Below are 27197 nucleotides of genomic sequence, written 5' to 3'. Positions count from 1 at the left end.
AAATCTTGGGAACCTGGGTAAAGGAGAGCAACTAACTGAAATGTAATTAGGCAAAGCTATTATATAATCCCTGTACAATTTAACCCCTTTCTGCCATTGGACGTACTATTCTGTCCATGTGGGGTGGGCTCTAATTCCCAAGGACGGAATAGTACGTCCAGCACGATCGGCCGCGCTCACGGGGGGAGCGCGGCCGATCGCGGCCGGGTGTCAGCTGCCTATCGCAGCTGACATCCGGCACTATGTGCCAGGAGCGGTCACGGACCGCCCCCGGCACATTAACCCCCGGCACACCGCGATCAAACATGATAGCGGTGTGCCGGCGGTACAGGGAAGCATCGCGCAGGGAGGGGGCTCCCTGCGGGCTTCCCTGTGACCCCCGGAGCAACGCGATGTGATCGCGTTGCTGCGAGGGTCTCCTACCTCCTATCCCTGCAGGCCCCGGATCCAAAATGGCCGCGGGGCTGCATCCGGGTCCTGCAGGGATTACTTCCAGGTGCCGTGCAGGCTGCAGATGAAAGCTGCAGCCTGCACGGCTGTAAGTGAGATCGGTGCTCTGACAGAGTGCTGTGCACACTGTCAGATCACCGATCTGTAATGTCCCCCCTGGGACAAAGTAAAAAAGTAAAAAAAAAAATTCCCACATGTGTAAAAAAAAAAAAAAAGAAAAAAAAATTCCTAAATAAAGAAAAAAAATATATATATTATTCCCATAAATACATTCCTTTATCTAAATAAAAAAATCAAACAATAAAAGTACACATATTTAGTATCGCCGCGTCCGTAACGACCCCACCTATAAAACTGTATCACTAGTTAACCCCTTCAGTGAACACCGTATAAAAAAAAAAAAAAAAACGAGGCTAAAAACAACGCTTTATTCTCATACCGCCAAACAAAAAGTAGAATAACACGCGATCAAAAAGACAGATATAAATAACCATGGTACCGCTGCAAACGTCATCTTGTCCCGCAAAAAACAAGCCACCATACAGCATCATCAGCAAAAAAATAAAAAAGTTATAGTCCTCAGAATAAAGCGATGCCAAAATAATTATTTTTTCTATAAAATAGTTTTTATCATATAAAAGCGCCAAAACATAAAAAAAATGATAGAAATGAGGTATCGCTGTAATCGTACTGACCCGAAGAATAAAACTGCTTTATCAATTTTACCAAACGCGGAACGGTATAAACGCCTCCCCCAAAAGAAATTCATGAATAGCTGGTTTTTGGTAATTCTGCCTCACAAAAATCGGAATAAAAAGCGATCAAAAAATCTCCTGTGCCCGAAAATGTTACCAATAAAAACGTCAACTCGTCCCGCAAAAAACAAGACCTCACATGACTCTGTGGACTCAAATATGGAAAAATTATAGCTCTCAAAATGTGGTAACGCAAAAAATATTTTTTGCAATAAAAAGCTTCTTTCAGTGTGTGACAGCTGCCAATCATAAAAATCCGCTAAAAAACCCGCTATAAAAGTAAATCAAACCCCCCTTCATCACCCCCTTAGTTAGGGAAAAATAAAAAAATTTAAAAAATGTATTTATTTCCATTTTACCATTAGGGTTAGGGATAGGGTTAGGGCTAGGGTTAGGGTTAGGGTTGGGGCTAGGGCTAGGGTTAGGGTTGGGGCTAGGGTTAGGGTTGGGGCTAGGGTTAGGGTTGGGGCTAGGGTTGGGGCTAGGGTTAGGGTTGGGGCTAGGGTTGGGGCTAGGGTTAGGTTGGGGCTAGGGTTAGGGTTGGGGCTAGGGTTAGGGCTAGGGTTAGGGTTAAGGCTACAGTTAGGGTTGGGGCTAAAGTTAGGGTTAGGGTTTGGATTACATCTACGGTTGGGAATAGGGTTGGGATTAGGGTTAGGGGTGCGTCTGGGTTAGAGGTATGGTTAGGGTTACCGTCGGGATTAGGGTTAGGTGTGTCGTTGGATTAGGGTTTCAGTTATAATTGGGGGGTTTCCACTGTTTAGGCACATCAGGGGCTCTCCAAACGCGACATGGCGTCCGATCTCAATTTCAGCCAATTCTGCGTTGAAAAAGTAAAACAGTGCTCCTTCCCTTCCGAGCTCTCCCGTGCGCCCAAACAGGGGTTTACCCCAACATATGAAGTATCAGCGTACTCGGAACACATTGGAGAACAACTTTTGGGGTCCAATTTCTCCTGTTACCCTTGGGAAAATACAAAACTGGGGGCTAAAAAATAATTTTTGTGGAAAAAAAAATATTTTTTATTTGCATGGCTCTGCGTTATAAACTGTAGTGAAACAATTGGGGGTTCAAAGCTCTCACAACACATCTAGATGAGTTCCTTAGGGGGTCTACTTTCCAAAATGGTGTCACTTGTGGGGGGTTTCTACTGTTTAGGTACATTAGGGCCTCTGCAAACGCAATGTGACGCCTGCAGACCATTCCATCTAAGTCTGCATTCCAAATGGCGCTCCTTCCCTTCCGAGCCCTCCCATGCGCCAAAACGGTGGTTCCCCTCCACATATGGGGTATCAGCGTACTCAAGACAAATTGGACAACAACTTTTGGGGTCCAATTTCTCCTGTTACCCTTGGGAAAATACAAAACTGGGGGCTAAAAAATAATTTTGGGGGGAAAATTTTTATTTTTTATTTTCACGGCTATGCGTTATAAACTGTAGTGAAACACTTGAGGGTTCAAAACTCTCACAACACATCTAGATGAGTTGCTTGGGGGGTCTACTTTCCAAAATGGTGTCACTTGTGGGGGGTTTCTACTGTTTAGGTACATTAGGGCCTCTACAAACGCAATGTGACGCCTGCAGACCATTCCATCTAAGTCTGCATTCCAAATGGCGCTCCTTCCCTTCCGAGCCCTCCCATGCGCCAAAACGGTGGTTCCCCTCCACATATGGGGTATCAGCGTACTCAAGACAAATTGGACAACAACTTTTGGGGTCCAATTTCTCCTGTTACCCTTGGGAAAATACAAAACTGGGGGCTAAAAAATAATTTTGGGGGGAAAATTTTTTATTTTTATTTTCGCGGCTATGCGTTATAAACTGTAGTGAAACACTTGAGGGTTCAAAACTCTCACAACACATCTAGATGAGTTGCTTAGGGGGTCTACTTTCCAAAATGGTGTCACTTGTGGTTTTTTTTACTGTTTAGGTACATTAGGGCTCTGCAAACGCAATATGATGCCTGCAGACCATTCCATCTAAGTCTGCATTCAAAATGGCGCTCCATCCCTTCCGAGCCCTCCCATGCGCCCAAACAGTGGTTCCCCCTCACATATGGGGTATCAGCGTACTCAGGACAAATTGGACAACAACTTTTGGGGTCCAATTTCTCCTGTTACCCTCGGGAAAATACAAAACTGGGGGCTAAAAAATAATTTTGGGGGGAAAAAAATGTTTGTTTTATTTTTACGGCTCTGCATTATAAACTTCTGTGAAGCAGTTGGTGGGTCAAAGTGCTCACTACACCTCTAGATAAGTTCCTTAGGGGGTCTACTTTCCAAAATGGTGTCACTTGTGGGGGGGTTCAATGTTTCAATGTTTAGGCACATCAGTGGCTCTCCAAACGCAACATGGGGTCCCATCTCAATTCCTGTCAATTTTGCAGTGAAAAGTCAAACGGCGCTCCTTCCCTTCCGAGCTCTCCCATGCGCCCAAACAGTGGTTTACACCCACATATGGGGTATCAGCGTACTCAGGACAAATTGTACAACAACTTTTGGGGTCCAATTTCTTCTTTTACCCTTGGGAAAATAAAAAATTGGGGGTGAAAAGATAATTTTTGTGAAAAAATATGATTTTTTATTTTTACGGTTCTGCATTATAAACTTCTGTGAAGCACTTGGTGAGTCAAAGTGCTCACCACACCTCTAGATAAGTTCCTTAGGGGGTCTACTTTCCAAAATGGTGTCACTTGTGGGGGGTTTCAATGTTTAGGCACATTAGTGGCTCTCCAAACGCAACATGGCGTCCCACCTCAATTCCTGTCAATTTTGCACTGAAAAGTCAAACGGCGCTCCTTCCCTTCCGAGCTCTCCCATGCGCCCAAACAGTGGTTTACCCCCACATATGGGGTATCAGCGTACTCAGGACAAATTGTACAACAACTTTTGGGGTCCAATTTCTTCTCTTACCCTTGGGAAAATAAAAAATTGGGGGCAAAAAGATCATTTTTGGGAAAAAATATGATTTTTTATTTTTACGGTTCTGCATTATAAACTTCTGTGAAGCACTTGGTGAGTCAAAGTGCTCACCACACCTCTAGATAAGTTCCTTAGGGGGTCTACTTTCCAAAATGGTGTCACTTGTGGGGGGTTTCAATGTTTAGGCACATTAGTGGCTCTCCAAATGCAACATGGCGTCCCACCTCAATTCCTGTCAATTTTGCATTGAAAAGTCAAACGGCGCTCCTTCCCTTCCGAGCTCTCCCATGCGCCCAAACAGTGGTTTACCCCCACATATGGGGTATCAGCATACTCAGAACAAATTGTGCAACAACTTTTGGGGTCCAATTTCTTCTCTTACCCTTGGGAAAATAAAAAATTGGGGGCGAAAAGATCATTTTTGTGAAAAAATATGATTTTTTATTTTTACGGTTCTGCATTATAAACTTCTGTGAAGCATTTGGTGAGTCAAAGTGCTCACCACACCTCTAGATAAGCTCCTTAGGGGGTCTACTTTCCAAAATGGTGTCACTTGTGGGGGGTTTCAATGTTTAGGCATATCAGGGGCTCTCCAAACGCAACATGGCGTCCTGTTATGACCCCAATGGCGAGGGTCTCAGAGGAACGTGGAAGTCTGCAGAATACAAAAATCCAGCTCATAGGGCAGTGGTAACTGGGTTGACCATATATCTACTCCTAACGCCAACACTAGAAGTAGCCGGGGATCATTCCTACGTTGATTCTAGATGACACGCGCCAGCCGGAGAATCTAGCTACCCCTAGTAGAGGAAAACAAAGACCTTTCTTGCCTCCAGAGAAGGGAACCCCAAAGCTGGATAGAAGCCCCCCACAAATAATGACGGTGAGGTAAGAGGAAATGACAAACACAGAAATGAACCAGGTTTAGCACAGAGAGGCCCGCTTACTGATAGCAGAATAAAGAAAGGTAACTTATATGGTCAACAAAAACCCTATCAAAATCCACACTGGAAATTCAAGAACCCCCGAACCGTCTAACGGTCCGGGGGGAGAACACCAGCCCCCTAGAGCTTCCAGCAAAGGTCAGGATATAGATTTGGAACAAGCTGGACAAAAATACAAAACCAAAACAAATAGCAAAAAGCAAAAGGCAGACTTAGCTGATATAACTGGAACCAGGATCAGTAGACAAGAGCACAGCAGACTAGCTCTGATAACTACGTTGCCAGGCATTGAACTGAAGGTCCAGGGAGCTTATATAGCAACACCCCTAACTAACGACCCAGGTGCGGATAAAAGGAATGACAGAAAAACCAGAGTCAAAAAACTAGTAACCACTAGAGGGAGCAAAAAGCAAATTCACAACAGTACCCCCCCCCTTAGTGAGGGGTCACCGAACCCTCACCACGACCACCAGGGTGATCAGGATGAGCGGCATGAAAGGCACGAACTAAATCGGCCGCATGAACATCAGAGGCGACCACCCAGGAATTATCCTCCTGACCATAGCCCTTCCACTTGACCAGGTACTGTACCGCCGCAACAAGGACCTATGAAATACATTGTGAATAGCAAACGACACAGGAAGATCCAGACGAAAAGATACAGGATTAAGGATTTCCAATATCTTGTAAGGCCCAATAAAACGAGGTTTAAATTTGGGAGAGGAGACCTTCATAGGAACAAAGCGGGAAGAAAGCCATACCAAATCCCCAACGCGTAGTCGGGGACCCACACCGCGGCGGCGGTTGGCAAAGCGCTGAGCCTTCTCCTGTGACAACTTCAAGTTGTCCACCACATGATTCCAGATCTGCTGCAACCTATCCACCACAGAATCCACCCCAGGACAGTCAGAAGGCTCCACATGACCCGAAGAAAAGCGAGGATGGAAACCAGAGTTGCAGAAAAAAGGCGAAACCAAGGTGGCGGAACTAGCCCGATTATTAAGGGCAAACTCAGCCAACGGCAAGAATGTCACCCAATCGTCCTGATCCGCAGAGACAAAACACCTCAAATAAGCCTCCAAAGTCTGATTGGTTCGCTCCGTCTGTCCATTAGTCTGAGGATGGAAAGCAGACGAAAACGACAAATCAATGCCCATCCTACTACAAAAGGATCGCCAGAACCTGGAAACGAACTGGGATCCTCTGTCTGACACAATATTCTCAGGGATGCCGTGCAAACGAACCACGTTCTGGAAAAACACAGGAACCAGATCGGAAGAGGAAGGCAGCTTAGGCAAAGGAACCAAATGGACCATCTTGGAGAAGCGATCACATATCACCCAGATAACGGACATGCCCTGAGATAGCGGAAGATCAGAAATGAAATCCATGGAGATATGTGTCCAAGGTCTCTTCGGGACAGGCAAGGGCAAGAGCAAACCGCTGGCACGAGAACAGCAAGGCTTAGCTCGAGCACAAGTCCCACAGGACTGCACAAATGACCGCACATCCCTTGACAAGGAAGGCCACCAAAAGGACCTGGCCACCAGATCTCTGGTGCCAAAAATTCCCGGGTGACCTGCCAACACCGAGGAATGAACCTCGGAAATGACTCTGCTGGTCCACTTATCCGGGACAAACAGTCTGTCAGGTGGACAAGACTCAGGCCTATCAGCCTGAAATCTCTGCAACACACGTCGCAGATCCGGAGAAATAGCTGACAAGATAACTCCATCTTTAAGAATACCAACAGGATCAGTGACTCCAGGAGCATCAGGCACAAAGCTCCTAGAAAGAGCATCGGCCTTCACATTCTTTGAACCTGGTAAATACGAGACAACAAAATCAAAGCGGGAGAAAAACAATGACCAGCGGGCCTGTCTCGGATTAAGGCGTTTAGCAGACTCGAGATACATCAGATTTTTGTGATCAGTCAAGACCACCACACGAATAATGACGGTGAGGTAAGAGGAAATGACAAACACAGAAATGAACCAGGTTTAGCACAGAGAGGCCCGCTTACTGATAGCAGAATAAAGAAAGGTAACTTATATGGTCAACAAAAACCCTATCAAAATCCACACTGGAAATTCAAGAACCCCCGAACCGTCTAACGGTCCGGGGGGAGAACACCAGCCCCCTAGAGCTTCCAGCAAAGGTCAGGATATAGATTTGGAACAAGCTGGACAAAAATACAAAACCAAAACAAATAGCAAAAAGCAAAAGGCAGACTTAGCTGATATAACTGGAACCAGGATCAGTAGACAAGAGCACAGCAGACTAGCTCTGATAACTACGTTGCCAGGCATTGAACTGAAGGTCCAGGGAGCTTATATAGCAACACCCCTAACTAACGACCCAGGTGCGGATAAAAGGAATGACAGAAAAACCAGAGTCAAAAAACTAGTAACCACTAGAGGGAGCAAAAAGCAAATTCACAACAGCGTCCCATCTCAATTCCAGTCAATTTTGCATTGAAAAGTCAAATGGCGCTCCTTCGCTTCCGAGCTCTGTCATGCGCCCAAACAGTGGTTTACCCCCACATATGGGTTATCGGCGTACTCAGGACAAATTGTACAACATCTATTGGGGTCCATTTTCTCCTGTTACCCTTGGTAAAATAAAACAAATTGGAGCTGAAGTAAATTTTGTGTGAAAAAAAAGTTAAATGCTCATTTTTATTTAAACATTCCAAAAATTCCTGTGAAACACCTTAAGGGTTAATAAACTTCTTGAATGTGGTTTTGAGCACCTTGAGGGGTGCAGTTTTTAGAATGGTGTCACACTTGGGTATTTTCTATCATATAGACCCCTCAAAATGACTTCAAATGAGATGTGGTCCCTAAAAAAAAATGGTGTTGTGAAAATGAGAAATTGCTGGTCAAATTTTAACCCTTATAACTCCCTAACAAAAAAAAATTTTGGTTCCAAAATTGTGCTGATGTAAAGTAGACAGGTGGGAAATGTTACTTATTAAGTATTTTGTGTGACATATCACTGTGATTTAATTGCATAAAAATTCAAAGTTGGAAAATTGCAAAATTTTTACAATTTTCGCCAAATTTCCATTTTTTTTCACAAATAAACGCATGTAATATCAAAGAAATTTTACCACTATCATGAAGTACAATATGTCACGAGAAAACAGTGTCAGAATCACCGGGATCCGTTGAAGCGTTCCAGAGTTATAACCTCATAAAGGGACAGTGGTCAGAATTGTAAAAATTGGCCCGGTCCATAACGTGCAAACCACCCTTGGGGGTGAAGGGGTTAAAGTTTTGTCATTAGACATATGTGTTCCTTTAGGCTGATACCTTGTAGTTGCACACTCAAAGCTTCAGCTGGACCAGCGATAAATGTAGATATGAAATAAATATCATGCTGTAATACGAGGCCGTTCTTATCATATGATACTTTGATTATGTTGTTTTTTTCTGAATCCTCAATTTTGCTTGCAGACATAAGTTTGAGTAAAATGCTAGACAAGTAAAATGTTATGAATACATATACACACTGTCACGGGTGTGTCAGAGATTGCAGACAGTCGCACTGCATCTAGATGTGTATCCCATCTGTCTTTAGTGGTAGTGGTGATTGACTAGTCCGAATCCTGCCTTTCCCAATGCAGTGCTTGTTGCCAGTGTCAGGCAGGGGTTAGATATCCTGCCCGGCAATAGGTGTGGAGCCTATATGGGGACGTTTGGGTAGACAGGATGATGTTAGATCTGCCTAGGGGTCTCCACTCCCCCTTCCCTAGTGTTGGGTGTTGGTTGATAAAGTCGGGGGAAGCACAAGTGCAAACTACTGATGAAAGTTTATAATGGTGGTCTGCTGCATCCTGCTTTGTGCATTTGGGATTTGACTTGGTGTTGGTAGGGCTGTTTTTTCTGTTTTGTTTTTTGAATTTATGTCCTTTAGGTTGTTTTTGAAATTAGTGTTAGGAATCGCAAGTGTGAGGACCCTTGACATGGGTTGCGAGCTTGTCTATTTTGGACAAAATATCAACCAATGCCTCATTTAATGTATTCATCATATACATTATTTCCAAAAATTACTATTTTTGCAGGATGCAGCCAGGCCCTTTTTTTGTTGGTTGGGTGAACTGGGCATCTGTCCTTGTGGGGCACTCTCATACAGTGCTGTTGGGCAGCCTGCCTGATATAATATTATGGGCGTCATTAATAGGCTGTAAGTCAGACACTGTGCATCACAAGTATCTGTGTGAAGCCTCATTTGTGTGCATTTTTTACTAGGCAGCCACCCTCTCCATATTTTGGTAGGTTAGTGAGCGGCTGCTTTCATCAGTAGTTTGCACCGTGCTGCTCCCACCTTTATAATGGGGGTCTTCTGCATCCTGCTTTTGCATTTGTGATATGACTTGGTGTTGGTAAGGCTGATTTTTTTCCGGCTTGTTTTTTTAATTTATGTACTTTGGGCCTACAACCTGGTTAGATTCAGAGAAGTGGATGAATGGAAAACGGCATTCAATACCCATGAGGGTCATTTCAAGAGTCTAGTCATGCCTTTCGGTCTGACCAATGCACCTGCGTTATTACAGCATTTCATTAATGATATTTTCCATCATTTTCTGGGTTGGTTTGTGGTGGTCTATCTAGATGATATTTTGATATACTCATTTGATTTGGAGACACATCGGGTGCTTGTTAGACAGGTGCTGCAAATATTAAGAGATAACAAACTGTATACCAAACTGGAAAAATGTGTTTTCGCCGTCCTGGAGGTGACATTTTTGGGGTACCAATTGTCATCTTGAGGTTTTCAGATGGACCCAGAAAAGATTTGCCTGATTGGGACCGTCCCGAGAACCTGAAAGCCCTACAAAGTTTCCTAATTTTTACCGGATATTCATCCAGAATTATTCAGTAATTGTGAAACCCCTTACTGACATGACAAAGAAGGGGTTTAACTATTCCAAATGGTCAAACGCTGCCCTGCAGGCTTTTTCCTCCCTAAAGAGCTGTTTCGTCATGGCTCCTATACTTAGTGAACTTGAGGTTTTCCAACCCTTTGCTGTAGAGGTTGATGCGTCGGAAGCAAGGGTTGGGTTTGTGTTGTCTCAGGGTCTGTCCCCTGGTAAATGGAGTCTTTGCGTCTTCTTTTCAAAACATTTTTCTTCGGCTGAGAGAAATTAAGACGTGGGTAATAGGGAGCTTTTGGCAATCAAGTTTGTATTTGAAGAATGGCGACATTGATTGGAGGGGGCTGTCCATCCTATTACTGTTATCACTGACAGTAGTGTATCTTACATATTACTCATTACACTCAATTTGACAGGTGGACCCACCCCTATCAAAGTGTATCAAAGTGTGTAAACCCTCCCCTCCCTGTCAGCCAGCTGTCCCTCCTTGTCTGGCTTTCCCTTTTGATACAGTTTGATATTGTTAATTTGATACAGTGATTATTATCCCAGTATTTGTTTTATATTAGATTTTTTTGTATTATACGTAACTGGTGTGAGATTATTCTGTAAGATGTGTTTTATTACCAATGAGCACATATAGTGGAAAATTGTGTTTTATAACACACTGTGCCAGTTATATAATTATGTCCTATTAGATGGGCCAGTTATATAATTATATCATAGGATTCTCATTTTTACACGTGGTTTATAACACCAGTCTCATTATATGGGCACATTATGTATGTGGCCATATTACAACACCCGCAAGTATGAAGCGGTGTGTTTTATACGATTATAAAAACCAAAGACATGATATTGTAAAAGTTTAAAAGATTTTATTGTAAAATAAATACAGCTCAAAGACATTTCAATACTATAAAAATTCTTACAGAGTATAAAAGCAAAAACATTAAATCGTACAATGATCATACATCAACTCACTTCTTACAAAATAAATAAATAGTATCACAAGTACAATGAACATACATCATTACACTTCTTACAAAATAAATAATATAGTGTTACAGGCAAAGTACAGCATTTATCCAGTACATTCTTTACATCGTGAGCCACATGGTTTGTAGCATTGGTAGAGACCTTTTTTTAGGTAGCAGAGTTCCGCGTGTGGTACCTAATGATGGGGAATGTAAAGATTGAATTGTACGTGGCGGCCGACCTAGCCTCTGTGGCGTAGATACAGCGTGTGTCTCACTGCTGGAAATTTTTAATTCATCTAAAAGCTTCCTAGTAGTGGGGTTACCCACAACTGTAGACGGTATATTTAGCTCGGCCATAGCCTGCATAAATGAATCCCAACCCGGGGGTAAATTTCTGCTGGTCAGAGCATGACTCTGCGTTGTACTACGTACCAAATCCAGTAAGTTAGACCCTGGTATTACGGATCCTTTGAAAATAAATTCAGCTTTATTATTCCAGGCTGTAACATTTTTATTCTGTAGTAACCTGTTTAGTAAAAATTCAGCATTCTTTTTATATCTTTGGTTTCTATGGCTGACAATTTCAGCGACCTCTTGATTTTTATCAGAGTCGGTATTTGCCAATTGTTGCTGATCAGGATCATGAGTGCTAACGAGATTTAAAGCCGTTACTTCTTTTGAGCTGTGCCGCGTATATGTACCAAGTAGCGCTGTAGCACAGTGCTATACATTTTAATTTTCACATCATCGGGAATGTCACGACGTTGTAAAATGGCACTAATTTCACCATCAAGGCGCCGAATAACACTCGCGTATGTTATCTGTAGTACTGGGCCTTAGTTTGTCTAGCTCCTGTTTGGGCACTAGATACATTTTCTCTGTATGCTCCATTATTTTCCTGCGAGCAGGCTTGTTATTATTGGAACTGCAAAAGCTAAAAGAGGGCCGATAGACCCGCCGGCCTGCTTTAGTAGCCGCTTCTTTTTCTTTATGGGCTGAGATCTGTCGCTCAGGGTTCTTATAGCTTTACGCCACTTCTTTAATATGCGTTTTTGACGCTCTTTCAGAGGAATCCTGCCTTTTAAGATGTTTAAAGCAATCTCGCCTATGGCTGTAATTAAATCATTGCTTGCATTGCGCAAAATAGACTTTCTGACAGCGGGGGTTGCTTTCACCAGAGTTTTTAAGAGCGCCCAGTTACGCCGGAGTCTCTCAGACATCTTTACATCACAACGCACGCAGCGTAGAATGTCTGATACCGGGTAAAATTCACTTTTTAGAAGTGTTTTTGTTTTGAACATAGACAGCAGGCAACGCTGGTGGAAACAACCCGGTCCTTAAGCGAAGATCCTCAGGGGTATTAGCTCTCAAATCTACAAGCAAAACGGTGATTGATACTCTATCGAGATACGCATGGTGCGTGGCTTTATCAAACAAGACCGGCGCGAGTGTAGCCAGATCATTTGAATTAATATTTCAAAATGATAAGCGCATAGCGAAGAAATTGCAGACGGACCGCGGCAAAGAATTTATAAATTCGTCACTCAGGCAACTATGTAATATGCATAATATTCACCACTTTTTTACCAACAATGACGTGAAGGCAGCTATGGTAGAGCGCTTTAATCGCACATTAAAATCTCGTATGTGGTGCTATCTTACGAAGCATAATACCTTTAGGTACATTGATATTTTACCGGATTTGGTGCATAGCTACAACCATACTTATCACTCAACCATACGCGTATGCTATTGACTGAACATGCATGAAAGTGTACAGCATCGCCGAGGGACACGGATCACGAACCACGAAAACCTCTTCCTAGGCCAGATACCAAAAACTGTTATATTGGGGTTTGTAGATAATGAGGGGTTCAGTGGTTCTTACGCGAAAAATCCGTTGCACTTCCACCACTACCACGTCAACCACGCCGCTTTATATCTGGACTGAGACACTCTTTCTTCCGGAAGCAAATCACACGGAAACACACCGGCGAATATGCGGTCTGTATAATTATCGGCCTTCACTACCGCTGTAAGCTGTAGACTGTTCATCGTTACTTAATTAAAATCGTACAAGATCTCTCTCCTATTATTAATTTCCAGAATGGTGTGGTTGACTGCAAAAACAATCATATTTATCGTGTGGGGTGTTGCTAGCGCAAAGCGGACTTCAGCACGTAGGTTGAAATTGTATAAAATTTCAAGTTTTAATCCGGCTATATCATGATTGAGTTAGTACAAGCAATAATTGTCTGTATGGGTGTGTTCTGGGTGTTAACAGAAGGCGTGTGGCGGGGCGTAACTGGATGTGTTTCTGGGTGTTAACAGTTGGCTTGTTTTCTGACAGTCAGAATAAATACAGCTGCCTGTACCACTGCAATGCACTACACCAAACATCCACCAGAAGTCAGACCAGACCAATCTCAGAGCTATTCTAAATGTAAGTATATACAGTGTGCCGCATTATTCTATTTTGTCTTATTATTCGCATGTGGTTAATTATATTTAACTATGCATCTCTAAAACCATAATTAAGGTTGTCATTTGGTTTAATAATTTAGTATTATATTCATGGTTAGCTGCATTATTTGTTTTAATAATTTAACCGTATATTTATTATGACATAATTTGTGTAATACAATAGTTAATAGCTGTTAATACATCATAACTAGCGTATTCAGCGCTTGAGGTATTTAACCGTGTATAAAGACTTATTACCTATGTTTTGCATGACATAGGCATATTTATACAGTAGGTACAAATTTAGTTGCGCTGTATAATATAGTTTTACGGTATAACCCGTATTTTTGGTGTAAAATTAATATAGAAAGACTTATCCGTATTACCTATGTTTTGCTTAGTATAAACATATTTATGCAGTATGCGCAAATTTAGTTGCGCTGTATAATATAGTTTTACTGTATAAACAATATTTATGGTGTGAGTAATCTCAAAAACATTTCCAGAATTCGCCCTTTTCTTACTTTCGACTCTGCAAAAACTCTTACTGTCTCACTTATTCATTCTCGTCTGGACTATTGTAACTCTCTACTAATTGGCCTACCTTTTACCAGACTCTCCCCGCTCCAATCTGTCCTGAATGCTGCTGCCAGGATCATATTCCTCGCCGACCGTTACACCGATGCCTCTACCTTGTGCCAGTCATTACACTGGCTACCCATCCAATCCAGAATCCAGTACAAAACTACTACCCTCATCCACAAAGCACTCCATGGCTCAGCACCACCCTACATCTCCTCTCTGGTCTCAGTCTACCAACCTACCCGTGCCCTCCGCTCTGCTAATGACCTCAGGTTAGCATCCTCAATAATCAGAACCTCCCACTCCCGTCTCCAAGACTTTACACGTGCGGCGCCGATTCTTTGGAATGCACTACCTAGGTTAATACAATTAATCCCCAATCCCCACAGTTTTAAGCGTGCACTAAAAACTCATTTGTTCAGATTGGCCTACCGCCTCAACGCATTAACCTAACTATCCCTGTGTGGCCTATTAATAAAAAACAACAACATAATCACGTTCCTCCATCATGTTCTCATACACTTTATGCAGTTAATAGCCTCTGTGTCTGTACTGTTACATACTTAGGCAGTTAACTGGTTCATGCAGCTTTACATGAACACCCGAGCCTTACACTATGGCTGGTCCAAATAACTAAAGCAATTGTTACCATCCACCTCTCGTGTCTCCCCTTTTCCTCATAGATTGTAAGCTTGCGAGCAGCAGGGCCCTCATTCCTCCTGGTATCTGTTTTGAACTGTGATTTCTGTTATGCTGTAATGTCTGTTGTCTGTATAAGTCCCCTCTATAAGTTGTAAAGCGCTGCGGAATATGTTGGCGCTATATAAATAAAATTATTATTATTATTATTATTAATATAGAAAGGCTTATCCGTATTACCTATGTTTTGCTTAGTATAATCATATTTATGCAGTAGGCGCAAATTTAGTTGCGCTGTATAATGTAGTTTTACTGTATAAACCATATTTGTGGTGTAAAATGAATATAGCAAGACTTATTCCGTATTACCTATGTTTTGCTTAACATAGCCATATTTATGCAGTAGGCGCAAATTTATTTGTTACGGTATATAAAATGTGTTTGTCTGTGGTGTGAAATTAATATAGATAGCACAAAAAAATTTACACAGATAATTTATTTTAGATGGAATCCCAAAATGTTTTTGCTTTTTCCGACCTAGTTGAGGATTCGCTATTAGATATGTTTCAAGCTTTATATAAATACAACTGTTAGTGTGCCATTCTAAGTAAGGGCTGTTTTGTATATTATTTTTATATTGTTTTATTCTTTCTTGTTTAAGATGAACTTATGAGGACCATCCCCGATGATTTTTTAAACGCCTTCAGCGTGCCTGCTCTGGAGTGTGATACACCCGGAGCTGAGTATAGTAACACTAATGAAGCTGACGCTGCGGTATGGGATTTGGCGCAAGACATCATAGGTGCGTTGTGTGTCTGTGTGTGTATATATATCTTTTAAGTATTTAGACGTGTAAATATATATTAATTCTATACAGATGTCGACCTGAATATCTTTTAAGTATTTAGACGTGTAAATATATATTAATTCTTTACAGATGTCGACCTGATTCCAGAACCAATTACCTCGGAACACAATCAGCTGTCTGCTGAAGGCCTGTTGTACCAGACCCCCACACTGCGAAACAGCCCTGTTTCTAGAACCCCTAAAAAACCGCGAGGGCCTGCGAGCAAGAAAGAAAAAGGTAGCAATCGTATGAAAACGTGTTTTTGCACAACCGCTCTGAGAAAATCCCCCTCGCCTCTACTAAGTCCTATATCTTTATTTATAGCTTGTAAAGTGAAGCCTAGGAGAATTGTATACACAAAAGAGAATATACTGCTGCTAATGGCGAACCTCACAGAAGCTCCAGAAGCCGCCACGGCAATCGGTCACCCCACATCGCTAGTCCGTAAGTGTATATTTTGATATATATGCATAGCCTCTGTACAATCAATGATACACGTGCTTCTCCAATGAGATCCTGGTCCCACACATATCTGACACATATCTGACACATGTATAATCTTTCCAGCAGCTAAGTGCCGCGCCATGCGGCGGTCTCGCGCATAACTGACACATGTATAATCTTTCCAGCAGCTAAGCGCAGCGACACGTGGCGGTCTCGCACATATCTGACACATGTATAATCTTTCCCGCAGCTAAACGCAAAGTCGTGAGAAAAACGCCTCCAGCACCTCTACAGCCGCTACAGATCTCCGAGAATGGCGCAGCACCACTGTGGCCAGCAATACAGTTGTCTAATGGCCCTGTTAGAACAGCCCTGGTATCACCGATCTGTGTGGTGCACGGTCTGAGAAACCCTGTGCCGGCGGACCAGCGTGAAATACCCCATTCAAGTAGTGACCAGCCATCGACCAGCCGTGTGAATGGCCCAGCGCTACTATATCCAGAAGTGGTAGAGGCACCCTGAAAACATAAGCGAAAAACAAAGCATATTACAGAGCCAGCAAGCACATCCGGCGCCGTGGGTGCCACAGCCCCGCTGACTGGTGAAGCGCTTGATCGCACGATTGATCAGCTCGCTGATGGTAAGCAATCAGCCGTAGAACCAATCATTATATGTATGGACCACACTATGCAGCCGCCAGTGGCATATCTAACTGTACCTGCTAATTCCTCTGGTGCCGGCCCCTCAGGAGCCTCTAATTTGGGTGGCACATCTCATGTCTGTGTATCTAACTCTGTTAATGTTAAGAAACGGTTAAAGAGGGCGCTACCAGCGGCTGTTAAGGCATGTAAAAAGCCAAGGATTCAAGCGGCATCTACAAATCTGCGGCATGAATCCGTCGGTTGGGGCCCCGCTGAAATGGCTGTGTTTCAGGAACAGTTCAGCCGCTACTTACGCTACAAACTCTGGGTCCCCAACATAATGTTTTTTGTGATACTTTTGAAAAATTATTATCAACACTAGCCCCAACACATGCTAATAAGGCCGAACTATATGCACTCTGGAATCTGCAGTTGGATGGCGAGACAACATCTGCAGCTAGCCCATTATGACTGAATATGGTCGGCCACGGCATGCATAAACCACCTAAACCAACACTACCCAGGTATAATAGGGCTAGAGTTATAAAGAGGGCTCTAAAATTGTTGGTCAGCGTAGACGCGCGCTATGCGCTAGGAGACGTTGTGGTGGCGTGTGTCCTGCAACAGCTCTACAGACGCCACAGTTGTCGCCACAAGAGTCAGACCACCATTCACATAGCCAAGATAACTCTGCAGATGCCATGCAGGCATCTACACAAAATTCACAAGCCTCAGACGTTGCCGCTGCCGCTGATGGTAATGTGCGGAGCACCGATCATACAGTGTTTTTGCAACACATTCATCATCATCAAAGGGCTCTCCGCAATTTCAACGGCCATATACATACAGATCATTTTAGATTTGTAAATTTGGAGCGTGTACGATCATTTGAAGAGGGTGTGAACATTGTTCATGACAGCATTCAGTCATTACTGGATAGAATCATCAGGGACATTGAACCTGGCGACTTTGTACAGTTAAGGCTTGAAGGTGGCGATACTTTAGACCCTATTTTCCCTACAAAACAAACCCGTGAAGATTTTAATTCCGAATCTTTTTTAAATGCCGTTGCCAGCACACTTCAAAGTAACGCTGAATGCATATCATCCAATTCGTTAAAGCTAGTCGTCACCATCATTAAAAACCGACGCGGTGGTGTAAAAAGGCGCTTGAAATCTATAGCGAGCAGTCGGGTCATTAAACAAAAGATGCGCTGGCTGTATGATTTTAACAATTACACGACAAATCTGTGTTTGGCTGCTAGTGTGTGCGCCCTGATGGACGACACGGATGTCGCTGATGATGTTTTACTGAGCCGCTCTAAAAACATACACACAGCCCTGGGCATCCCTGATGATCAGTTAGTGAGTTTTAGCAATATCCCGGCATTTGAAAAATATTTGGGGATCACCATTAAAGTACTGTACTATAGTCAGGGTGATTGGCGCTACTTTCAGAGCAGCAATACAGCTAATGGTAAAACCGTATTCATATTGTTCCACGATAATCACTACTACGGTATCAAAAATATGAAGGGTTTTATCGGTGCTGATTACTTTTGTGAGCTCTGCAATTCAGTGTTTCATCACAAGAACAATCATTCCTGTCAGCATTTTTGTAGGGCTTGTCAGAGAGAGGATTGTGCAGAAGGCTGTGCCGACCAGCAGCCCAGATGTCCTGTTTGCCGGGTTTATTGCCGCTCGAGCGCATGCTTAGATTATCACACACAATTGGGTGTAGACTAGGGTTGAGCGACCTTTACTTTTATAGGATCGGGTCGGGTTTCACGAAACCCGACTTTTTCAAAAGTCGGGTCGAGTGAAATCGGCCGATCCTATAAAAAAGTCGGGGTCGGGGTCGGCCGAAACTCGAAACCCAATGCAGTGCATTGGGTTTCTAATGGTTCCCAGGGTCTGAAGGAGCGGAAACTCTCCTTCAGGCCCTGGGATCCATATTTAAGTGTAAAATAAAGAATTAAAATAAAAAATATCGCTATACTTACCCTCTGACGGGCCCTGGTACTAACCGGGAACCTTCCTTCCTTAGAATCAGCCTTCCAGGACCTTGCGGTGACGTCGCGGCTTGTGATTGGTCGCGCGGCCGCCCATGTGACCGCTCGCGCGACCAATCACAAGCCGCGACGTCACCGTGACGTCACCGAAGGTCCTGGAAGGGCTGATTCTTAGGAAGGAAGGCTGCCGGAAAGAAGCAGGGCGTGTCCGAGGGTGAGTATATACCTAATAGGAATATACTCACCCTCGGCTTCGTTCCGGCAGCCTTCCTTCCTAAGAATCAGCCCTTCCAGGACCTTCGGTGACGTCACGGTGACGTCGCGGCTTGTGATTGGTCGCGCGAGCGGTCACATGGGCGGCCGCGCGACCAATCACAAGCCGCGACGTCACCGCAAGGTCCTGGAAGGCTGATTCTAAGGAAGGAAGGTTCCCGGTTAGTACCAGGGCGCATCAGATGGTAAGTATAGCGATATTTTTTATTTTAATTCTTTATTTTACACTTAAATCTGAATTCCGATACCAATTCCCGATATCTTAAACATATCGGGAATCGGTATCGGAATTCCGATTCCAGATTCAGAAGATCGCCGACTTCATGGCCGACCCCACACAGGGGTCGGGTTTCATGAAACCCGACTTTGCCAAAAGTCGGCGATTTCTGAAAATTGCCGACCCGTTTCGCTCAACCCTAGTGTAGACGACTTAGCCTTCTGCAGGCTTAAAACATTTTGTGATAAATGCAACCGTTTTGTTTTCAGAAATAGCGAGACTGAGCATAGATGTAATGGTTTGCGCTCTCCTGTATGTCGCAGCCGTATAAATAAATTTGATGCTCATCTTTGTTACATGCGGAGGTATGTAGCACAGGATGAGTCAGACTGTTATATCTTTTATGATTTTGAATGTATGCAGGAGACAGGCACGCACATCCCGAATCACATTTATGCTACAACGCTGTATGGCCACCCCTACTGGGAGTTTGAGGGTGATACCTGTACCCATGACTTTGTACAGTTCTTTACAAGCGGTACATTTTCAGATCATACATTTATTGCCCACAATGGTGGAAGATACGACTCATACTTTATTGTTAAGGAACTGATTTCTGAAAAACTACAGGTACAGTTGATAACCCAAGGTGGCCATCTCTTGTGTGTGACGCTACCCGATTTGTCTATAAGATTCATAGACTCTCTAAATTTTATCACCATGAAACTCAGTAAATTACCACAGGCCATGGGTTTTTCAGGTGGCAAAGGACATTTTCCACACTTTTTCAATACCAGAGAAAACCAAAACTATGTGGGCCCCACACCTGATGTAAAATATTATGGGGTGGAGTACATGTCACCTGGTGAGAAGGTAGAGTTCCTGGAATGGTATGAGACACAGGTAAACACAACTTTTAACTTCAAGGCTGAGCTAAAATCTTATTGCAAACAGGATGTTGAAATTTTGAGATGCTCCTGCGAGATCTATAGAGAGCGTATTATGCAAATGACACAGAAAAATGTCAAAAATACTGTAAGCGTCAAAAGCAAACGAATGTAGTGAGCAGATGTGTTGATCCTTTTCAGCTCCTCACCCCGGCCTTGGTGTGTATGGCAATGTACCGATTTAAATTTCTTCCAAAAAAGACCATCGCCATTTTGCCAGGTGATAATTATCACAAGGCAAAAAAGCACTACTCGTCACCCGCTATACAGTGGCTCATGTATGTAGCCCACTCCGAGAACATCGACATACAGCACGCTTTGAGAGGTGGTGAAAAACAGGTTGGGAAGTATTTTCTAGATGGTTATGCCTATGTTAACGGCCAACACATAGCCTTTGAATTTCAGGGTTGTTTTTACCACGGTTGTCCCGTGTGCTATAATGAAAATGACACGAATAAGGTCACAAACACGTCCTACGGCCAGTTATATTACACCTTTTTAGCTAAAAAGCGTTACTTACAGTGCTGCGGGTACACAGTAAGAGTGATGTGGGAGCATGCGTGGAATGAAATGGTTGAAAATGATTCTAACCTTCAAACATTTCTCCACCAGATGGAATTCCCCGTTCCTTTAGACCCCCGTGATGCGCTTTATGGCAGCCGAACTAACGCCATTAAGCTCTATCACCATCTGGAAGAAGGGGAGACTTTACAATACTACGATTTCACCAGTCTGTACCCCTTTGTAAACAAAACTAAAACATACCCTGTAGGCCATCCAGACATCATCTAAAACAATTTTGGATTCATTAAAAAATACTTTGGCATTGCTAAAGTCAAGGTCTACCCAACGAGAGATTTATTTTTTCCAGTTCTACCGGTAAAACTCAACAAAAAATTAATGTTTCCCCTTTGCTACACTTGCGCTGTAAATTCCTAGGCAGGTGTTTGTGCTCATAGTGATGAAGAACGTGCCCTGACAGGCACCTGGTGCACTATAGAGCTCGAGATGGCGATAGAAAAAGGGTATTGGGTCGCACACATCTATGAAATATGGCATTTTCCTAAAACCACTGATGAACTGTTTGCTCCCTACATTAAATTACATCTTGGGGATAAGTAGGAAGCCTTTGGTTATCCTAGCTGGTGCACTGATGAGGACAAGAAAAGGCAGTACATTGACTCCTTTCTTGAAAAAGAAGGTGTCCAATTACGGCCTGAAAATATAGCTGTCAATCCTGCTAAGAGACAGATCTCCAAGCTTTTCTTAAATTCTTTATGGGGAAAGTTTGCTCAGAGATCTAATCTATCATGTACCAGCATTGTTAGGGATCCAGATGAGCTTTTTAAGTATTTGTTCCTGCCTTACTATGACATCTCGATGTTGCATTTCCTTGATGATGACACCGCAACCATTAACTGGAAATACGCAAAAGGCCACCACACACTCAACAAAAACACAAACATTTTTATAGCGTGTTTTACAACAACGTATGCGCGGTTAGAGCTCTATTCGCTGCTGGACCGGCTGCAGGAGAGGTGCCTTTATCACGACACAGATTCAGTTATTTTTGTACAGAGAGATCGTGAGTGGCAGCCGCCTTTAGGCGATTACCTGGGGGAACTTACCAGTGAAATACCCGATGGTACACACATAACAGAATTTGTATCCGCGGAAACTTACGGATACAAACTCAACACCGGTAAAACTGTCTTAAAAGTTAAGGGGATAACACTAAATGTCGGTAACTCTCAATCTATTAATTTCAACAGTCTAAAAGATCTAGTTCTGGACTACCTGCGCAATTCTGCCACAGAAACTCAGAAACGTATTGTCGTACAACAGCCGTCCATTGTGAGAAATAAAAAAGTACTGGGAGATTGAAACAAGGCCATTATGCAAAACACAAAAGTGCGTTTACACAAAGCGGTGACTAATTGACGATTTCACTACCTTGCCTTTTGGGTATTAGTCGAGTATTGTGATGGATACACGCCTGCAACACCCATTTTCATGCATTCTATCCTGGCCGTCTAATTCTGGAAAGAGCTATTTTGTAAAACAGCTGCTGTATAATATTGAAACTAATTTTTCTCAGAAACCTGATAATATTGTTTGGTTTTATTCGTGTTGGCAAAAATTATATGATGAAATCTCTCTCTCTTTTCCCCACGCCAGATTTCTGGAGGGTCTGCCGAATACATTTGTAGATGATGAATTATTCCCGCCGGAGAAGCTGCATTTGGCTATTGTTGATGATCTCATGGAGAGTGCTAGTGAAAATTGTGAGATAAAAAAAGCCTTTACCAAGTATGTGCACCACAGAAATCTCAGCATTTTCTACCTGGTACAAAACATATTTTGCCAGGGTAAGAAAAGCCGCACGATAAATTTAAACACCAAGTACATGGTGCTTTTTAATAACCCCCGAGATAAATTACAAATTTTAACTCTAGCTCGTCAGATGTATCCCGGAAAAACACGTTTTTTCCTAGAAGCTTTTGAGGATGCCACGCGGGAGCCTTATGGGTATTTGCTTGTAGATTTGAGAGCTAATACCCCTGAGGATCTTCGCTTCGCTTAAGGACCGGATTGTTTCTACCAGCGTTGCCTGCTGTCTATGTTCAAAAGAAAAACACTTCTAAAAAGTGAATTTTACCCGGTATCAGACATTCTACGCTGTGTGCGTTGTGATGTAAAGATGTCTGAGAGACTCCGGCGTAACTGGGCGCTCTTAAAAACTCTGGTGAAAGCAACCCCCGCTGTCAGAAAGTCTATTTTGCGCAATGCAAGCAATGATTTAATTACAGCCATAGGCGAGATTGCTTTAAACATCTTAAAAGGCAGGATTCCTCTGAAAGAGCGTCAAAAAGGCATATTAAAGAAGTGGCATAAAGCTATAAGAACCCTGAGCGACAGATCTCAGCCCATAAAGAAAAAGAAGCGGCTACTAAAGCAGGCCGGCGGGTTTATCGGCCCTCTTTTAGCTTTTGCAGTTCCAATAACAAGTCTGCTCGCAGGAAAATAATGGAGCATACAGAGAAAATGTATCTAGTGCCCAAACAGGAGCTAGACAAACTAAGGCCCAGTACTACAGATAACATACGCGACAGTGTTATTCGGCGCCTTGATGGTGAAATTAGTGCCATTTTACAACGTCGTGACATTCCCGATGATGTGAAAATTAAAATGTATAGCACTGTGCTACAGCGCTACTTGGTACATATACGCGGCACAGCTCAAAAGAAGTAACGGCTTTAAATCTCGTTAGCACTCATGATCCTGATCAGCAACAATTGGCAAATACCGACTCTGATAAAAATCAAGAGGTCGCTGAAATTGTCAGCCATAGAAACCAAAGATATAAAAAGAATGGTGAATTTTTACTAAACAGGTTACTGCAGAATAAAAATGTTACAGCCTGGAATAATAAAGCTGAATTTATTTTCAAAGGATCCGTAATACCAGGGTCTAACTTACTGGATTTGGTACGTAGTACAACGCAGAGTCATGCTCTGACCGGCATAAATTTACCCCCGGGTTGGGATTCATTTATGCAGGCTATGGCAGAGCTAAATATACCGTCTACAGTTGTGGGTAACCCCACTACTAGGAAGCTTTTAGATGAATTAAAAATTTCCAGCAGTGAGACACACGCTGTATCTACGCCACAGAGGCTAGCTCCGCCGCCACGTACAATTCAATCTTTACATTCCCCGTCATTAGGTACCACACGCGGAACTCTGCTACCTAAAAAAAGGTCTCTACCAATGCTACAAACCATGTAGCTCACGATGTAAAGAATGTACTGGATAAATGCTGTACTTGGCCTGTAACACTATATTATTTATTTTGTAAGAAGTGTAATGATGTATGTTCATTGTACTTGTGATACTATTTATTTATTTTGTAAGAAGTGAGTTGATGTATGATCATTGTACTATTTAATGTTTTTGCTTTTATACTCTGTAAGAATTTTTATAGTATTGAAATGTCTTTGAGCTGTATTTATTTTACAATAAAATCTTTTAAACTTTTACAATGCCGTGTCTTTGGTTTTTATAATCGTATAAAACACACCGCTTTATACTTGCGGGTGTTGTAATATGGCCACATACATAATGTGCCCATATAATGAGACTGGTGTTATAAACCATGTGTAAAAATGAGAATTCTAGGATATAATTATATAACTGGCCCATCTAATAGGACATAATTATATAACTGGCACAGTGTGTTATAAAACACAATTTTGCACTATATGTGCTCATTGGTAATAAAACACATCTTACAGAATAATCTCACACCAGTTACATATAATACAAAAAAAATCTAATATAAAACAAATACTGGGATAATAATCACTGTATCAAATTAACAATATCAAACTGTATCAAAAGGGAAAGCCAGACAAGGAGGGACAGCTGGCTGACAGGGAGGGGAGGGGTTACACACTTTGATACACTTTGATAGGAGCGGGTCCACCTGTCAAATTGAGTTTGATGAGTAATATGAAAGATACACTACTACTGACCATAAGAACTTGTCATATCTTCAATCGGCTACACGTCTCAACCATAGGCAGGCTAGATGGTCACGTTTTTTACTAGGTTCAATTTTGTGGTCACTTTCCATCCAGGAGTCAAAAATGTCAAGGCTGATGCTTTGTCTTGGAGCTTCCCTGGTGGTGGTGACCAAGAGGACCCTGCCTCGATTTTGCAGAAGGGGGCAGTCATTTTGGAGTTGTACCCTGAGCTGGAGGGTGAGGCGTTGGAGGCCCAGGGGGATGTCCCTGCCTTCTGCCCTCCAGGAAGGTTATTTGTATCACCAAATCTGCGCTGCAAACTAATTAGGGAACATCACAACTTTGTGTTTGCTGTTCATTGAGGTGGTAAAGCAACCGCAGACCTCCTTTCTCGTCGTTTTTCGTGGCAGAGGTTGCATCGGGATGTGGTTGAACAAGTATTTGCTTGTAGTGTCTGCGCACGCTCCAAAGTATCGCATACCCATCCGTCCGGTACTCTTCTTCCACTACCTATTTGCAGCAGACCATGGACACACTTGTCCATGGATTTTATTACTACCGGTGTCTGAAGGCAAGACTGTGGTTTTGGTGGTTGTTGATTGCTTCAGTAAAATAGTGCATTTCATTGCAGTACTGGCATTTCCGAATGCCAAGACTCTTGCTCAGGTATTTATGAGATTGTTAAGCTTCACGATGTTCCTTCAGATGTGGTGTCCGATCGGGGGACCCAATTTTTTTCCAAGTTCTGGAGGGCTTTCTTTTCTTGACTGGGGGTGCAGCTGTCCTTTTCTTCTGCCTTCCATTCCCAGTTGAATGAACAAACTGAGTGCGTTAACCAACATTTGGAGACCTACCTTAGGTGTTTTGTCACCGAAAATCAGGATGATTGGGCATCCTACTTACCGCTGGCAGAATTTGCTATCAATAATCACCATCAGCAATCTACCTGCAGGTCACTATTCTCAGTTGGGCACTATTAGCGGGGAAGGGGCTTCAGGAGTTCATGAAGAGGAACATTTTGCTTTGTTGCTTTCCCCATTGTCGCGGGGGTTCTGAGTAATTTGAAGATCAAGGAAGACAGGTACAAATATATGGCTGACTGAAAACGAGTGCCAGGTCCGGACCTGAATTTGAATGAGTTTGTGTGGTTGTCTACCAGGAATATCAAGTTCAAGGTTCCTTAATGGAAGTTGGGACCTAGATTCATTGGTGCCAATAAACTAACCACCGTCATTAATCCAGCAGCGTTTCTGTCGACCTACATCAGACTCTAAAAATCCACAATGTCATCCACAAGTCTTTGCTCAAGAAATATGTGGAACTTCTTGAGCCCTCACCCCTACTGCCGTCCCCAATAATGGTTGATGGAATTCTGGAGTTTCAGATTTCGAGGATTGCAAATTCTCACCTCCAATGTCGTTCCCTACAATACTTGGTGCAGTGGGTTATGGCCCAGAGGAAAGGATGTGGGTCTCGGGATCAAAGGTGAAATCCCCAAGCTGGTTCGTTCATTTCACACTGCTTGTCCAGAGAGGCATGGTCCAGAGTGTCTGGAGGCCACTTGTAGAAGGAGGGTACTGTCACAGGTGTGTCAGAGGCTGCAGACAGTCATACTGCATCTAGCTGCGGAAGGTCTCAGCGGTTGGCTTTGCAGACTCCTTCCTAGTCCTTTTGACTTTAGGACCCAGTGGCAACCTCCCCCGGGCTCTAGTTGACTCACCTGAACCAGGGTGTTTATAACTCCCAGCTTGCTGCTGGGAGTTGCCGATGATATTTCCCTTTCCCTGTTGAGGCTTGAAGCTATAGCAGTTGGCTATCTTCCTCTTTGATGTTTGGAGGAAGTCTGTTTCTGAGCCTACTCAAGCTTAGTGTTCCTCTTGTTTGTCTATACCATCTGTCTTTAGTTATAGTTGGATTAACCAGCGCTCATCCTGTCCTTCCCTATGCAGGGCTTATCACCAGGGTCAGGCAGGGGTTAGGTATCCTGCTCAGCGATAAGTTCAGAACCTATATAGGGACACATAGGGCAGACAGGGTGATGATAGATCTGCCTGTAACGAATGGAAATGGAGGTACAGATGGTGAAGTGCACATTTGTTTATTGAAATAATTATGAAACCACTGGGCCACTGCCTGGGGGGCTCCAAAGGGGGCATGACTAAGCGAGCCCCAGACTCCCATAGTAAGACCCCTCAAACAGGGCCAGAATAGAAAGCCCAGGAGATGCAAGGTGCTACCTTCAGTTAGACCCGAGGTACGTGGTAACTGACTCGGCCGGTCTTGCGGGCTGGCCCCCTTTACGCTCTCTCTTTTTCAAGCCTGCAAAAAAATCTCTCTAGTAGAAGAGGGATCCGGATATTTTCTTTGGGCTCCCATGACCTCTACTCAGACCCAAGGACTTTCCAATCCACTAAAAAGAGGGTCTTTCCCCTTACCCTTTTATGGCCAAAATATTTTCTACCGCAAATACATCCTCCTCACTGACGGGATCAGGAGTAGTGCCCGGGACCTTAAAGAACTCAAAATTACCGGTTTCAGGAGGGAAACATGAAAAGAGTTAGGCACACGCAAAGAAGCAGGCAATTTCAACTTATGAGAAAGAGCATTCATTTGTTTTAAGACCTCAAAGGGACCAATGAAGTGAGGCCCCAATTTGAAGGAAGGCATCTTCAGACGGA

Source organism: Ranitomeya variabilis, chromosome 5 (genome assembly GCF_051348905.1).
Source record: "Ranitomeya variabilis isolate aRanVar5 chromosome 5, aRanVar5.hap1, whole genome shotgun sequence".
In the NCBI taxonomy this organism is placed as follows: Eukaryota; Metazoa; Chordata; class Amphibia; order Anura; family Dendrobatidae; genus Ranitomeya; species Ranitomeya variabilis.
The sequence above is the reverse complement of the archived record's forward strand: the minus strand, read 5'-3'. Positions refer to the sequence as shown.